This window comes from Pleurodeles waltl, chromosome 4_2 (genome assembly GCF_031143425.1).
Source record: "Pleurodeles waltl isolate 20211129_DDA chromosome 4_2, aPleWal1.hap1.20221129, whole genome shotgun sequence".
Taxonomy (NCBI): domain Eukaryota; kingdom Metazoa; phylum Chordata; class Amphibia; order Caudata; family Salamandridae; genus Pleurodeles; species Pleurodeles waltl.
Window position 1 is genome coordinate 806,088,011 of NC_090443.1, and position 17,499 is coordinate 806,105,509.

At 43.6% G+C, this 17,499-nt stretch overlaps 1 protein-coding gene across 5 annotated transcripts in view; it reads left to right on the forward strand.

Annotated features, from left to right (window-relative positions):
- GNG12 (G protein subunit gamma 12) overlaps positions 1-17,499 on the forward strand; it is a 338,055-nt gene that overhangs the window by 229,104 nt on the left and 91,452 nt on the right. Inside the window, exon 1 of one of the 5 annotated variants that reach the window (XM_069232464.1) lies at positions 5,545-5,681. The exons of the other annotated variants lie outside the window; for them this stretch is intronic. The gene's annotated coding sequence lies outside the window, so the exon portion shown is untranslated. Of the gene's footprint in view, positions 1-5,544; positions 5,682-17,499 lie in introns of those variants that run through there. 5 annotated transcript variants of the gene reach the window in all.

The following is a 17,499-nucleotide window of genomic DNA, read 5'->3' on the forward strand; positions in this document are numbered from 1 at the left end:
TTAGATCTAATCTCTTGATGGAGGTGCTTCAACATCTGAGGCTCTCCTTCCATTCAATGAAGCCCTCACTGAGCACTTTCAACTTTACTGTGCTCCACTTCGGCCTTAACAGCGCCCCTCGAGTGTTCACGAAAGTGAATGCAGTGGTTGCAGCTCATCTGCACAGGTTGGGGGGGGGGGGTTTGAGTCTTCCCCTACCTCAGCGACTGGCTGTTGAAGGCGAACTCGCCCCAGAAAGTCGTCTTCCACCTTCAGACTACGGCGAGCGTCCTGCACACGCTGGGGTTCACTACAAATGTGCCGAAGTCACACCTGACTCCCTCTCAGACGCTCTCTTTCATCGGAGCTGTTCTGTGACACCATGCAGTTTAGGGCCTGTTCTCCCAAAAAGCAAGTCCAGGATATCTAGATTATGATTCTGATCTTTCAGCCTCCATCTTGGGTTTCTGTGAGAATGACTCTGAGGCTACTGAGCCTCCTGCATCCTGCTAGTGACACATGCTAGATGGCATATGCGGACTCTGCAGTGGGACTTGAAGTTCCAGTGGACACAGCATCAGGGACATCTCTCTGACATGGTGCAGATCTCGGAGGGGACTGCAAAAGATCTGCAGTGGTGGCTTTCGAATCGACATTAGGTCAATGGCAGATCCCTCTCCCGTCCCCAACCAGATCTGTCCATAGTGACGAACACGTCACTCCTGGAATGGGGCGGCCACATGGCTTAAGCAGAGATCAGGTCTCTGGTCTCCGGTGAAGTCTGGATTCCATATCAATCTTTTGGAGCTCCAGGCGATCAGGCTTGCATTGAAAGCATCCTTTCTGTCTCTCAAAGGGAAAGTGGTGCAGGAGTTCACGGACAACACTACCGCCACGTGGTACTGCAACAAACAGGGCAGGGTCCTGGACCCTTTGTCAGGAGGTGCTGAGCCTCTGGACATGGCTGGCACATCAGGACATCACCCTGGTGGTTCAACATCTGACGGGCTCTCTAAACGCCAGAGCAGACGAACGCGACCATCGAAGCATAGCCAAACACGAATGGCGTCTCCATCCGGAGGTGGTGCAAGGTCGCTTTCAGCAGGGAGGAGAGCCTTGGTTAGATCTGTTCGTCTCTGCAGAGAACGCACAATGTCAACTGTTTTGTGCATTGGAGTATCCAAGGCAGCACTCGCTTGGTGACGCTTTTAGTCTGTGAAGTAGAATATTGGCCTCCTTTAGGCCTTCCCACCTTTAACCACTTCTGTCGAGAGTTCTCTAAAAGATCAAGAACGACCGGGCCCAAGTATTCTTGGTGGCTGCGGCCTGGGCACGGAGAGTATGGTATCCAGAGCTACTGAGCATGGCCACCGATCCTCCACTCAGACTGCCTTCAGTTGTTGTTGCAGCAGCAGGGGACGGTTCTCCACACAAACCTGTCCAATCACCACCTTCATGCGTGGAGATTAATCGGTGGTAGTTGACGGCTCATGACCTTCCACCCGAAGTCTGTGATGTAATCTTGGGAGCCAGGTATCCCTCTACCAAAACAGTGCATGCCTGTCGTTGGCATAGATTTGTGGCATGGTGTACCAACAAATCTGTTGATTCCCCTCTCTACTCCTCTTTCTGAGGTTCTTTTGTTCATTCTTTCTTTGGCCCAGCAGAGCTCTGCTTTGAGCACCCATAAAGGCTATTTATTGGCTAACTCAGCCTTTCTTAGGTTGCCTTATCAGCCTTCACTCATTAAGTCTCCTGTTGTTAGTATATTCCTTAAGGTTCTCATCCATTTATTTCCTTCCACTCCGTTTATCATGCCTAGTCTTGTTCTTACCTACTTAATGTGTGCTCCCTTTGAGCTGTTACACAATTGTCCCTTACGGCTCCTTGCTTTCAAGACTGCTTTACTTTTTGCCATCACCTCTGCTCGCAGAGTGAGTAAGCTGCAGGCTCTTTCTTCTAAGCCCCCATTTTTGTCTGTGCAACCTGACAAAGTGGTGTTACGCACTAGGGCCTCATTCCTTCCCAAAATAGTTACTCCTTTTCATGTAGGCCAGCCCATCACTTTGCCTACTTTTTACACACCTCCACATCCTTCTCATGAGGAGGAGAGACTCCATCGCCTGGATCCATAAAGAGCGTTGGCATTCATCTCAGTCGTACTAATGGATGATCAACTCTTTGTTGGATATTTAGGTTCGAAGAAAGGGAAGGGAGTGCAAAAACTTACCATCTCGCGATGTGTCCTTCTTTGCATCAAGATGTGCTATGCTTTGGCAAAGAAGCAACCCCCTGAGGGCTTGCACCCTCATTCCAGCAGAGCAACGGCTGCTTCCACAACTTTAGTACGCAGAGTTCCTCTCCTGGATATCTGCCAGACAGCAACGTGGGCATTCCTGCACATGTTTACTAAACATTACTGCCTGGACAATCAGGTCTTCCGGGATGGCTGCTTTGGTCGTTCGGTCCTGCAGGACTTTCTAGTATGACCTTGGTTTGCAGCCCACCACCAAGGATGCCATTGCTTGGGTATGTATTCTAAGGTAAGTGAATCTGCAACTAGAAGTCTCTATCAGATGTACAAGTTACTTTCCTTCGGTAATGATATATCTGGTAGAGACATATTTTAGTTGCAGATTCCTTACTAACCTGCCCATCCTCCCCACTTGTGAACAGATTTCTAGGGACAGGGATTCCCCTTTCATGGCCTTAGCTCTGGCGCACCAATTTCAGTGGTCTTTGCGGCCCTGTGCTTTGGCGTGAAAAGTGGGGAAAAGAAACTGACGTCACTGCGCTGAGGCGGCGTCTATGTACCACTCCCAACATCACAGCGAGTACGACTCCTGCGGAGTCGACTGACACCACCTAACGACTCACAAGGGTATTGCTCGAAGAAAAATCTCCAGATCCAGTCTGACGCCCGGGGAAAATTCTAAGATAAGGAATCTGCAACTAGAATATGTCTCTACCAGATATATGGTTACCGAAGGTAATTAACTTGTACTTTGTTTTTGGTGTTTTTTTGTAATTGAAGTGTCAGTGGTGGACGAGCAACCTAGAGGCCCATACAACACAGCAGGGGGAAGATGAGGGGGAGGTAACATAAGGGGAACAGATGCAACACCGAGCAGAAGAGGGGAGGAGATGCAGCAGACAGGAGAGCAAAGTGGAGTGGGCAGTAGCAGGCAGGTCACTGAACAGAGCCAAGAGAACGTATAGCCAATTGAGATGAATCCATTACAATTTGAGCTGTAAACATTTTACTCCTTTGGATCCCAAGCTGCCTTCTCAAAGTTTGTTTCCCACCCACACCCCCTCCTTTGCTTCTCCTCCCAGTCCCACCCTACTTTTATGCTAATAACCCCCTGTTCACTGCTCCTGCCTGAACATGGCGATCACTTTAGCCCCCAGCTCCACGGTAGCGCACACTCCCTTTTTTTTTTTTTTTTTTTTTAATTATTTTGTTTTAACGTTTTAGAAGGATCCTGCACCTGCAATTTGCTTCTGGACACACAGTTAGCCTTCTTGAAACAACAAATATAAGGGGGGGGGGAAATGTCAGTTGCTCATATATATGTTCTCAGTGGGGCTCCATAGCTGCATTGTGGATAGATTGCATGTGTGATGACTAATGCATATGGTTACATAGTGCTAAATTTGAGAAAGAAAGTGCGGGTGCCTGAAGATCTGCTGGCGGCTTGTGCAATTAAACGACTGCACACCACATACCGAGGCTGATAATCTTCAACCACTACCAGACCCTCCCTGCCCCTTTCTCTTGCTCTGGCAGGTTACTACGTTCTCTCTTTGTGACAGTTTTGCTGTCTTTTTCTTCCTCTGCCTTTCAGATCTGAGACCTTTTCCCTCTCTTGCGCTCTGAAAACATCTGAACATGAAAAATAAGTGCAGGCCCTAGAAATAACTACTGGTGCTTCCCACTGACTTAAATTAAGCATTGTGCACACATCTTCATGCTTTCTTGGCTAATAATATTCAGCATTGTCAGCAATAACAAAAAGCACTGACAGTTCAATATCTGATATGTGCTCTTGCTTGTTTGAATTTTTTTTGTTCTATATGAATTCTTTATATGGCAAATAGATGTAGTTACTTGTTTACATTTAATTTGTTTAGTTTGCCATACTTTATTAAAAGCATGTCACAAATGGCTTTTTTAGGTCAAGCCTACCAGACAGTGCAGCTTGTCGGGTTGCGAAAAACTTATTATGGGCTTACCAAGAACATAGAGGGGCTCACAGCCCACCCATTGCTTACAATTGTTTGCCTTTACTGTCACTCTCAATTGCTTCTTATTTGACTTGCATTGTCAATCTTGTGTCTGTCCCTCCCCTGGGGTAATTGCCAGCTTACTAGTATCATTCTACTGTTCTGTTTTAGTGGACTACCTTTCTCTTTTGGCTTTGGCATGTGTTTTCCAGCTGTCTCCCTAGTTTGCTCACGCCTCCTTTTCTCAATGTTGTTTCTCTCTCTCGCTCTTGTACTTCCGTCCTGCCCCTTCCGTGATGCGTACTCCTTCGCAGACTTATGCCCTGTGTTGCTTTCTCACCCTTGTGCCTCTCCTCCCCCCAGCTCTACATTGTTGTCTCTAGTCTGTTTTGCTTTTCTCCACTTTCTACCCACGTCCTCCATGTCCCTTACTGCATTCTGTGTTGCTTCGGCCGCCCATTCACCTGTGTTGCTTCCACCACCCTTATTTCTACCCCCACCCGCTTAAAAATTTTTTTTAAAACAACTTTTGTGCATTTTTTTATTTTTTTTATTGTTATTTACGGATCCAACTTGGATCAGCAAAAAAAGAGCACGCGCATCATTTTGTAGATGCGCCATGGTTATTTTTTTATATTCTTCAGATCATCGGAGAGGCACTATAGCACAGCTAAAAATCATTGGCAAGGCCCATGGATCCCGAAGGTGGGAACTACTGTCTTTGCGAAAGCTTGTTTATGTTTTCTTCCCTCTGAACCTCCATTTTACATGTTCACAGATGTTGGACTGTTTGTACCTCGACTGGTCTGACAGGTGTCCCCGAGGATAGCTAAACTAGATATGATGTTTTCTGTAGTTGTTTGTTGTGTTACTCCATTTTACGTTAATAAAACACATTAAAGAAATAGTTTGCATTTTAGAGTTAAGGCATTTGTGAAGGTTGAATTCGCATTTTAGTGACCGCAGTTAATAACCGCTTGATTAACCACTAACTTTGGTTTACCGAATAGTGCGCTACCCACCACAAAGCCCTTCCCTGTCTCCTTAGGGGTAACTAGGCGCTATATAAATGAAATTACTACACGTTTACATTATTTTTAAACGTAAATGTGTAGACCAAGTGTCTTAAGCTCAGCAGGTTGTGACATACATGCGAGTGTATGCGCTTCCTGTGATTGATCAACACGACTGTCGCCGCCACATGCGTGCAGGAGTTCGGTGTTTGAAGTTTTATTGAGAGCGTGTCCAGCGCCTTCATGAGGTAACACACACTGAACCAGGAAGTGAAACAAGCAGGGTCGTTTCCAAGCGGCAGACTTGATCCCTTGTGCATCCGAGGAATTTGGGGAATGCAGCTGAGCAGAAATCTCTTCATTCTTTCTGGAGTTGCTGGGGAGGGGGGCAAACAAAAAGAAACGGACGTACTTCTCCAGGGCCGCCTGTCTGTCGTCCTCCGAGGAGAAAATACATTAGAGGTGTGTGTTCTTGTTGTTCACCTAGCAGACATTTTGACCCATAATGCACGCACGGGTAGTCACCGTAAGCTAATAGTTAGGGGAAGGCGAAACATAAGCTGTTAGTTAGTACTTTAAAACTTGTGGTGTTCCTATTTTGCTGCTGCATTATTCAATTTTTCTGGTGACCACAACTTCCCGTGGCCCTCCTGGACCGGTGCTATCCTGTTTAATGAGGTGTCCAGTAAAGCGTGTGAGGGGTTTGCCAGGCAGGAAATAAGAGATGGGACTATCTGTCACTTTGAGAAGAGTTCAGACGGATGGTCATGGCTTTACTAGACAGCCTTTTGCCTCTTATTTCACGCAAGACGATTCATGGCATGATCCCCGTCAAAATGACCCTGCCAACATGGTCAGGTTTTGCAAATCAAAAATGCAAAAGAAGAATATGACGGTTTCCCCTAGAGGGGCTCACTTTCGCTTCCCAGCGCAGGAACGGGTGATGCAAAAGAGTTTACCAGGCAAGGCTCGAAAGGCAGCGAGCATGCACAGTGGTTCAAGTCTGACTGAAATTTAGCTTTTCACTTTTGAGGCACTGCTCGCTTACTGACACCCTCTGAAATAGCTCGACCACTGTGCTTGATATTTAAGGTCACACGCGCAGCCTTTGAGCTGAAATCACACACTGATTCTAGGCAAGAGGTGAGCCGAGGAGACCTTTACATAGCTATGTACTGTATCTCCGTGGAGGTCTCATGGGGTCAGTAATCAGTTTGGTCTACAGTACAGTGTCAAGCAGCTTTGAGGGGCTCCGGTGACAAAAGTTCTTTTGCGATTTAAAAAAAAATGTTTGTACCTTTTCAAAATGTTTTGTGATTTCGTCTCTGTACAAGAATATATGTTTTTTTCTGTTTTGCAACTTACTCCATGTAGTTATGCATGAGAGGAAATTACACTTCCTCAGCACTGGCAATAACAACCTATAAAGGAATTATATTTTTTATATCTGGCTTTGTAAGCTGTCTCTAGGCTAATGTTTTCCCCCCAAAACATCGTGCATAATACACATTCATTGGGTTGCTTTGGTCAGCAGGCTTTATCCATGGGTCTGTTGAATTATTCATATTCTGCTTCAACACATCACAGCATAAAGCATAGAGGAACGTGTGCTTGGTTGGGTCATTATTTCTTTTGTTACCTTATCAAAACAGAATAGTAAAATGCACAGTACAACTGAAAGGCTTGTTTTTTTAAACATTATTAAACCATGAAATATCCAAGTCAGTGAATATTTTTTAAATATGTTATTTTGCTTCAAGCATGTCCTGGCCACATTTAGGTGGAGGCAGTTTTTCTTTATTTTTATTTTGTGGCATGTGCTTGCAGTAACAAAGGTATATTAAATAAACATTGCACTAGCATGCCAAGGCCATACATGTGGGCTTTGCCAATGCAAGTTTACTTTTGAATTCATTTTTCCCGATAGAGAAGTTTTAAAAGTATGTTTTACATAGCAGATTCAAAATTTACTAACAATCCATACGATACACGTGACCAAATATTTAGCAAATACTTAAGGTGCACTCTTGATGATGACCCCATTAGCTTCAAACCAATAAAACAGGAAACCTATCACACATAATTTATCGAACTATTTTCTCAAATAAGGATAGCCTTTTTTAACCCCACATAGAAGGTTAATGATCTCATCACTTTTCAATGTAATTTACTTAATTGGCCGGCTAAACAAATTATCCAAGGTACAGCTCATTCTTTTAAAGAAGGCATTCTAAAAGCCTACTGCTCTGTTGCAGTAGTGTACCATACAGGTGTGTTTTCCTTGAGTTCCTTGTATGATACCTCCCACCTTTTATGAAATGCTCTTTATTTGTTTTTGGTTGCACAAAATTTGAGACCCCACGTCAAACACAGTTAAGCATTTGCCTTTTTTTTTAGTCTAGTATGCAGGTGTGTGGGATTTAATAAAATATCTACATGTCCATGGGACAGGTTGCTTCTTAAATCTACTTGTCCTTTTGGTGCCATGTAGTGCTGCGACAAATTATGGCAGCAGTCTCATTATACAAGAGCTCTGATAATAGCCTCTCTGATTATGTGAGTGCTGCTACTGTAGTAAGGCTTGAATACTTGCAGTTTTAATCCATAATATAGCAGTTTCCTTATTTTCTGCAGATCTACATACTAGGGCTGGAGGAAGCAGTAAGCAATAAATAGAGAGCAGGAATGCCTTTGAGTCTGCCAACCTACTAATTTGCAAGTTTTAAGGATTCTTCACCAGCTCTTCTCTAATCTTTTCGCATAATAAGAAAGGTTGGAAATTTACACCCGACAAGGGCAGAAGTTGAAGTTCTTCAAGAGTTAGGGGAAAAAAGTAGTTGGAGGGAAAGTGAACTTGTAAACGCTAAGTGTACACATGCATGTTTTCTCGTGCTGAAATACAGTTCACAAATATTTTGTAGGAGTACAGTTTTCCTGGTCTACTTCTGTAAGTTCTTTTGAATTCATGAAAGCCAATAATTCAAAGACATATTCCATGAGTGCACTTTTGTGACTTTCTTTAAGAATTGGGTCCCTAATTAGGTCTGGTGTTGATAAAGACATTTTCTTTTTATTCAATTTCTATTTCTCTATCAGCTGGCTTTGCTGTGAGTGATCGCATTCTGCTCTTCCGCAAGGAGTATATTGGCACACAAAATAGTTTTGTTCAGTGCCAGGAACCACTGTGGCCATCAGTGGCATAACAAAACTGGAGGTGGGCTGCGGGGCCGTTGTTACACCACTGGTGGCAATGTGTGCTTTTTTAGACCAAAAACTTTATTTTTTTCTTTTCACCAGTGTTTGTTGCAATGATAAGGGCATGGCAGCTCCCACAACAATAAAGTGATACAAAAGCCATGTCAAAACAAGACACGCATTGACGAAATCAAGACTCACAAAAAAAAAAATCTCAGCCTGGTTGACTTTGCCAGTGGTTGTTTATTGCCATGCTTCCCATAATCTTGTTGAATATGGTTAAACTGATTTTCCTTTAGAAATATTTTTGGGAAATATTAGCATGCATTAACACATAATACTAAAAGACATTTAAAAGAAATAGCACGTAAAATTTCATAGTAGCGAAACTGTATTGTTTTATGAACATTTTATTTTGAAAGCAAAGAATCATCACTCTTGCTTACAAGCTTCTGCAAACATTTGCATCTAATCAAAGAGCATTCTGGGAGCATTATACTTAGCCTCATATTGTTAAACTTGTCAAACGTGTGTACGCTTTTTTTTTTTTTTTTTAAACTTGAACCACTTTTCATTAGTGCAGTGTGATCTTAAAACTTTTATTTACAACGCTCACTCTAATTATGAAGACTTTTAGTTAATGAGCCATAAATACGAGTTTGAACAGCATTAACCTATGGAAACACATATTACCTCTACTGCAGACAGTTCCCTTCTCTTTAAACTGGCAGCCACATAGTTTGTGCTGCAGGGGGTTGAGCCTACATGTCCAAAGGACAAAATAAACATGAAAACTTGTTGCCTTTGACTCCAAACAATATGTCCAAGGTGTTGGGCAATAGGAATTCAACATCTGAGTTTGCCTGGGTAATTCTACATCCCCAGATTGGTTTATGCCTAACAATAGTCATTCTCCATGTGAGATAGCCTAAAAAATGTATCTGCCCCCAAATGTAACCAATAAATAATACTTTGTTTTTTTGTACAGAGATGATCAGTTGTAGAGAAATACCTTGCTGACATTTTCTCCTAATACATTTTATTTACATACAATCAAAATTCATTTACACATTCAGCCTGTAAGTTAGCATGGTCTACCATAATGATTTTTTCATTTTTTTTTCTTTTTTTTTTAATCATCAAGATCATTGGGAACAAGAGTGATGGCTTCTTGGATAATGGACTTAGTTCTTAATGATCTTTCCAAATTTCCTTTTCTCCGTAATGTGTAATGTTCCTCTTGTAATGACATACCGCCTTGTGCATAGAATGAGAGACAGAAACTGCAGAGTCTTTTCACTAGGCATAATTTAGTTGATGTCTTGGCATTTCATAGGTAGGAAAGCTGCTAGGAGCAATGATTTTATAAGCTTAGTCCCCATGGCTGCTACTTGGATACTGAATGAAATTGGGTGATTAGTACAGGTGGGTAAGGGCCAACTTCAAGTAATAATCACAAAGCTTGTCCCTATTTTAACGTGAGCTCAACCCACTGGTAGCTTTGGCACAGAGTAGACAGGGTTAACTTGGGAGAAGTGGGTAAAGTTTGTATGCAGTACTAAAACTATAAAAATCCCAACACAAATTAGAAAGAAAGAGTAAAATGTAATAAAGAAAATGTCAAAAATCCAATAAGGAGAACTGAACATACTAATTTTTAAAATATTAATTCGAAACTGCATCAAGAAGCCCCCAGTACCAATGATAGTGGCCCCAGTAGAACAGAACCTAGCTACAGTTTGGCACTTGCCACAATGTAGCATGGGTCAGATACATTAATCAGGTTTGTCCTGGTCAACTAGTTTACCATCTGTCTTCAATCCTTAAGTCCATTTCACCACAGGAGTACACTTCTAAAGCCCTCCAGGACTGCAGGCGAGGCACTTAGTGACTCACAGGATAGCAGACGGAGGCCAACAGGACAATTCAGTCCAAGTCCAGTTGCCACTGGTCAGATGGGCAGTTGCAGGAAAAAGTCTCTTGTAGATTGCTGTGTCCCTGTGCCCGTTACAGGAGGTCAGCCTTGTGACCCTTGGAGTTCACTTCTTTGTCCTGGGTATGAGAGGGAGAGCAGTTCCAGACTTCTAGGCTCTTCTTGGGCTGTAGATTGCAGGCTCAGTCCTCATCTGATCTTCCACAGGTCCATACGTGTTTTGAGGTGGGTGCCTGGAGAAGCCACATTTATTCCTGGCACGAGCTAATGGGTGGGAATGACCCCTGGGGATGCCCTGACCAATGGGATAAAGGTTCCTGGGTTAACCCTACCCACGTTGGACATTTTCAAGATGACTGAAGACTTAGCTGCGGTCAACTTGGACTCTGAAGAAGAGAAAAAACATGTCTGTACCACGCAAGCAGGCATTGGCTACTGGGTTCTAGTGGCAATGTCCAGGTAGTTACCTGGTTGAATGTCTTTGCACTGTGTCTCCTCATTCCCAGGGTGCTGATGAAAGCCAAGACAGCACCATGCTTTTTGTTACTGATCGCCCTAGCATGGCCATGCTGCCAGGTTCACCATCAAAAGTTGAAGTCACTGGGCCTGAATGCTTTGTTCCTGACCACCTAGAATGTGGACATTTCTGCTTGTTGCAAGGCAATACTAACACAAGTATTGCGCCCTGCGGTGACAAAAGCCTACAATGCCAATGTCTCAAACCAGTCCCCGTTCAGCCACATAAGATCCTCCCATATCTATTACATGAGCCGAATATGTTCTTGATATCTGTCAGTCTACCAGGCAGCAATTTTGAGGTTCAGAAGGTCAAGTGATGCTCCCTCTTCTTTTTGCGAAGAATTATCATGTAAGGATTATTTGGGGCTCAAGTCTGGTGTCAGCTGCTGCCATGGTAACTGATAACAGTACTTTGTCAGTAATGCTAACACCTTTCGAGCACATCTAAAGCGCAAATCTCAATATATGACATTGACTTCTGTTAAGAAGAGTGGGAGAGCTTTATTCTTTCACAATAAAAGAACCATCCTTGGACTGCATGAAAGACAAATTCACCTGGCACACCAACCCCAGGTTCAGACCCATGGTTTCAGACCCAAGGGCTTCAGTTTGAACAAACCTTTGTGACTGTTCTTCCCTCACTCCAAGTCCTTTGACATCAGCTGATAAAGCACTACGCTCGGTTTATGTTGGTGGTAGGTGTAATAAATTTTACTTGATTAGACCTACGGCTATAGGAACGTCAGCCCAACTCTTTGTAAAGGTTGTGTGCTCATGCTAAAACCAGCGCCTATCGAAACATGGTATTTACCATGGGCTCTAAGCCTGCATTATGTACTGTCATGAGAAACCTAAGCATCCCCCAGAAGGTACAGGAAAGGCTCATTCCACCAAAAGCATGGTAGCAATGGTTGCACTCTAAAGGGGGGTTTTCTCCAATACACATGTTGAGCACCTCCATTGAACAGCAGGCACTTTGCTGGCCAAGCAGTATTGCCTGGACACACCCGTGAATTGTTCAGTGGACCAAACAGTGCTGCAGGGAATTTTTCCCTTTAGGTGAGCCTGCTTCCTGTTTTATTGACTATTTTTGTTATTGCCTGCTATTCTCATATAAATATGTGATTTTATCAAAGATCCAGTGCTGGAGAAGAAATGCCAGTCCAGTTCTCCAACATTGATATCGTTCATAGATTCACATGTGACCCTTCTTTTTCCCTTGCCAGAGGCTCACAAACCTTTCTGTGTATCCTTCACACTTGTACTATGAATTCTGAGCTGTGGTGGCCTTTAGGTGGAGTAGAGCTCAGCATATTCACATTATTGACAGAATTTGTTTCTGTGTTTTTTGTTTGTTTTTGTCAAATGAGGTGGATGTGCTGCTATGCGCTGTTATTGGGACTACAGCCATTTTAACACTGTTTATTGCTGTTTTGACATTACCAGGGATTCCTAGCCTACAGCATGTCTGGTGCCACACTCACCATGCACTGTTTGCAGTTGGTATACAAAAGAAAGCTCCAAGAACACTTGCTACTTGAACACAATATGCTAAAGGTGTTCTGGCACCCATGCAGGGTCATGAATTTGAGTGGTATTCACACAGTAGAAGTTTTGCCCCAAGCACATAATGGTAAGTAATGCAACTGCACCAGGAGAAAACACGTTTACTTTAAATGTTACACAACATGCGCCATGCATTCAAGGCACTAGAACAGCAACAGAACCCATGTTGATTCCACACTTGATATTGGACAGCCATAACGAACCCCTTTGCTACATGTTTGGCTCGCACTTGAAAGTGACACTGCTTCCAGCTGCAATCTTCTATCGGATTTTACCACCACCATTCTGCAAACATGGATAATAGACTCGTGGATGGGTGTAATATTCATTTGTGTATCTGAACCATCGCGATCTGAGACTACCGTTTGGTAGTCTGAAGAAGTCAACAAAAGATAAAAGTAAAATACTTCGATGGGCAGACCAAAGGGCCAAGACGGACACAGCTTCGCCAGCTTGCCAAGCTCACCCTTCGTAGCACCCACAGCAGCAGCCCAGATTACACTGCCCCTTTCCTTCCTGTCAAGGTGGTAGACAGGTGTGAACGTGGGGATGAGAGAACTCACCCAGCAACGCATTTATTTATTAGAACTATGAGCAGGGTCTTTTCAAAGATCCGAGTTATTAACGTGGACAAAAGGATACATAATGGAGTGTCTGAAGATTCCAGACGTAACACTTAAGATGTGAGAAACTGCGGGCCCTACTCCATGGTATCCAGTATCTGATGTTCAAAGGTGCAGTGACTCTATTCACAACTCAAGAAAAAAAAGGATTGTGTATTTTCAGTCCTAGATTTGCAACTAATGGCTGCCGAAGACTTCTAGTTCATTCTGAACCTTCAAGCTATGAACAGGTTTAAAATAGATACTGGCTGGGCCTTTGTACCTCTTGCAAAGTCTTAAGGGGCATGCACAAAACCCACAACTGCACTTAGAGTCACCCTTTCTTTGTAAACACAAGGCTTAACATAAGTTGTGGCACACGTATGCACTGCCCGATTATAGGCTTTCTCATAAGCACAGCGATAAGCTTGTAATTGTTCCATGCTTACGTCATTGAGAAGTAAAGCTGATCTTGGCAGTTGCCTCTTGCTTTTAAATGTCTTTGGATTCCCTGTAGCATTAGTCATCTCGATAAGGTAGCTTTCTTCCTCGCTTGTCGTCAAGTGCCACAGTACAACAGCATGAGCCCGGAGGCTGCGGTAGGGAAAGAGTATTTTTTTGGTTGCTGTTTTCTTAATGTGAGGCAAGGCATAGTTCTGTGGCTGCCTCATCAAGTACGTGGACAGCTCTTCACTCAAAGGTAGCTGTGCCATTGAGGCCTTTGTACAGGTGGAGTTCAAATCGAACAGCAAGACATTTTATTTCCCTCCACTGAAAGAGGTTAGCATTTATATCTGTTGCATTTCAAATTACATAGCGTAAGAAGCAACTCGTCAATTTGTTTAAAAAAAAAAATATATATATATATTTTTATGGCACAAATAAAATTATTATTAAAAAAAAAAATGTGAGTAACAGAAGTTAATGCGGCCTTCTTTTTCAGCTATCTCCATTTCCAATGGTGGCAACAACTAACAGAATTTGTATGAAAGGTAATTCTTGATATGCTAAGGATGTTACTTTTATGGTGCTACACCCGTGCTTGGGGAACACCTTGGTGTCGGGGCTTCCACCACCTCCGAGGCATTGATTTAAAAAATAAAAAATAAATCCCTCTTGTTTTTGAGGTAGCCTGTCACTCTTCTTTACAGCCTCTGAATTAGTCACAGCAATCCTGGAATTATTTCCGTTCCTCTGTGTGGAGCAGGGACCAAGTCTTTATTGATTCAACTTAATCAGTGCCCGTCCGCAGCTCCTGACATGATTGAAGTACTATTTTCATCTTTTAACCTCTAGTGCCCTGCAAACAGAAGAGAAGGCGTGTATCTGGCAAAAATGTACACAGCGGGACAAACACAATTGAAAAGTTGTATTTTCTATAGTTAACTCTTTTTATTTTTATTTTGCCAAGTCTTCTTTTCTACCACCCAGCATTGTCTCATCTATACCGGAAAAAATTCTGCCCCACTTGTCAGCCTAAAAATGTTTTTTTTTTTTCCAACTGCCCTTTCGGACCCTCTTTGTTTCCCCCTCAATTTCGACATGTTTTTGTCTCTTCCCTGTCACAGGCACTTGGGGGCCCTCCTACACAAGTGAGGAATCATTTTTACTGGGAGTCTAAGGAGAATGTTGGGTGGTAGGAAATTGGTCGCGGTGCTGTCATCCCACACAGAAATGTGGGAAAAATGTGATGTATTTTTTTTTAGCTAAATTTGAGGTTTGCTGAGGATTCTGGGTAGGAAAACATTGGGGGATCCACACAAGTCACACCTCCCTGGACTCCCTTAGGTGTCTAGTTTTCAGAAGTGTCTTGGTTTGGTAGGTTTCCCTAGATGGCTGCTGAGCCCAGGACCAAAAATGCAGGTGCTCCCCCCCCCCCAATCCTCCCTCCCCCACAAAAACAGGTAGTTTTGTGTTTGATAATTGTGATGTGTCCAGATAGTGTTTGGGGCATTTCCTGTTGCGGGGGCTAGGCCTACCCCCACAAGTGAGGTACCATTTTTATCGGGAGACTTTGGGAAACACTGGGTGGAAGGAAATTTGTGGCTCCTCTCACATTCCAGAACTTTCTGTCACCAAAAATGAGGAAAAAGTGTTTTTTGGTCGAAATTTTGAGGTTTGCAAAGGTTTCTGGGTAACAGAACCTGGTGAGAGCCCCACAAGTTACCCCATCTTGGATTCCTCTAGGTGTCTAGTTTTCAAAAATGCACAAGCAAAAAAGTAGAAAGAAAGATAAGACAGGAAATACTAAGGAATGCACAGCATGTGAATCTATCACGCATTAGAGCAGAAACAAGTTTTTACCTTTATGGGAGATCTTGCAGCTATAGTCTGTTATGAATCTGTATACACAGTGATACCCCTTAAGGGCGTTGTACATGCTGCAGCGCATCTCATCCAGGCCCAGAAGAAATATCACTCCCATCATCCTTTACAAAGCCATCTTGACCAGCACCATCCGTTATCTTGTGGACAGGACAAACTCAGCAGCTCTACTGACTCTCAGCACACCCACAGCCAGACCATCATCAGACTGAAGACTAAGAGGTATAAAAAGGAAAAAAAAAAAAGGCAGGAGGACTTTTCTGTCCATGCCAGGATGTGAAATAACATCCCTATATCCATAAGGACTTCCCCAGGGCTGCTGCAATTTAGGGAAGAGTTGAATACTTGGCTCTTTAAAGAACACTACAGCACAATGGAATACCTAGCTGCCTCTCCAATCACTTGTTGACTGTATGCTTGCCTTTGACCCTCAACAGTGCTCCGCTGCCTTTTTGGCTAGGTTCGCACTGTATAACTATCACACACAAACAAATCTTCCTTCCTCCCCCTAGGGACGATATTTTTGTGAATCCTCCAAGGTGCCTTACTGCATCTGGAAACTTACAATAGCTTCCATGCACCAACAGGTGGTTCTTAGACTCCTCCTCCACTGCATACCATCTTCAGAGCCACAGAGCCACATATAAATGTCACCTGTGCACACTTGCATATGTTCCTCTTTTTCTGTGCCCTTTGTAGGTCCCAAGCTCCACTTCTAAACATTTCAATTCACTTTTCTGACGTTCAAACTTACCTCGTCCCCCAGGGTGTTCACGAAGATGTCAGTGGTCGCAGCTCATCTTCACAGGTTAAGAAGATGTCTTCCTATGCCATAACGTCTGGCTCCTGAAGGTACATTTTCCACCCCAAGTCTCAAACTTTCTCTGGGCTTTTCCATCAACAAACCAACGATCCAACCTAAGCCTGTGCAGTACATCCCCTTCATAGAGGACATCCTGGACACAGTGGCACAAAGGAATTTTCCAGCCTTGCAGCCAGCTTGAGACATTCAGACTAAGATCCTGATGTTATGGGCAGAAGCCCATGTTCTAGCACCGATTACTTTAAGGCTTCTTGGTCTTCTAGCCTTGTGATCCTTCTGTTGTCTCATGCCACATAAGGGCTCAACAGTGGAACTTACAGCTGAAGTGTGGCTAATACTTGGGTGCTTGTCAGATCATTTTCGTATTACATACAAGGCAGCCTGGGGTCTTCAGTGGCGGATGACGAAGTGCAATCTGACTTGTAGTGGACTGTTTTTCTCACCCCTATTGGAGATCATGGTTATGACAGATGCATTGACTCTAGGCTGTGGAAGTGACCTAGGCGATGTGGAGATCGGGGGCAACGGGTCTCTGATGGAGCAGCAGTAAATCTTTTGGGAGTTGTGGGGCATTCATTTTTCCCTCAAGGCATTTCTGACTTCATTAGGGACATAGCTGTCCAGATTCGAATGGACAACGCAACTGCCTTGTGGTACTACACCAAGCATGGAAGTGTGATGATCTTGTGTGTACTCTCAGAAGATTCCCTGGCTGGCACATTGACTGGTCCATCATTGGAATTTCCCTGATGGACCACCAACTAGCTGACAGATATAAACTTGGCATTTTGATAAGAAGTAGTACAGCATCCAGATGGTGGCACAACATGTCTTTGATCACTGGGGCTTGCTACCTTCAAAAATGCACAGTTAAGCGTTCTGCGCTTCGGAGCTTCTCTTCAACATTCTCTCCAGCACTAGTTACTGCTGCTGCCACTGATTCCGTGGGTCCTGGAAAGATCAGGGTGGGCTGAAATGCAGCCCATCCTGATTGGCCCCAGGCTGGGCCTAGAGGGTCTGGAATTCCAACCTGCTTAACCTGAGTCTGTGCCCTCAACTTTGACTGCCTCTTTGGGAAGAACTGTTTGATTGAGAAACAAGTTAGGATTCTATATCCAAAGCTGTGTAGTCTAATCCGGCAAGGACATTTATTGCACAATGTTGTGGGTGTGATCTTGGTGTATCGCTGCCCTTGCACTAGGAACTCCTTTCCTCCTTTTTGGGCTAAGGTTGTAGCTTGTTACTTTCAGTGCATTCACCATACCTTATGTTCTACCCTTAAAAATGGGTGATTTTATAAACCGGCATCCTTTCTTT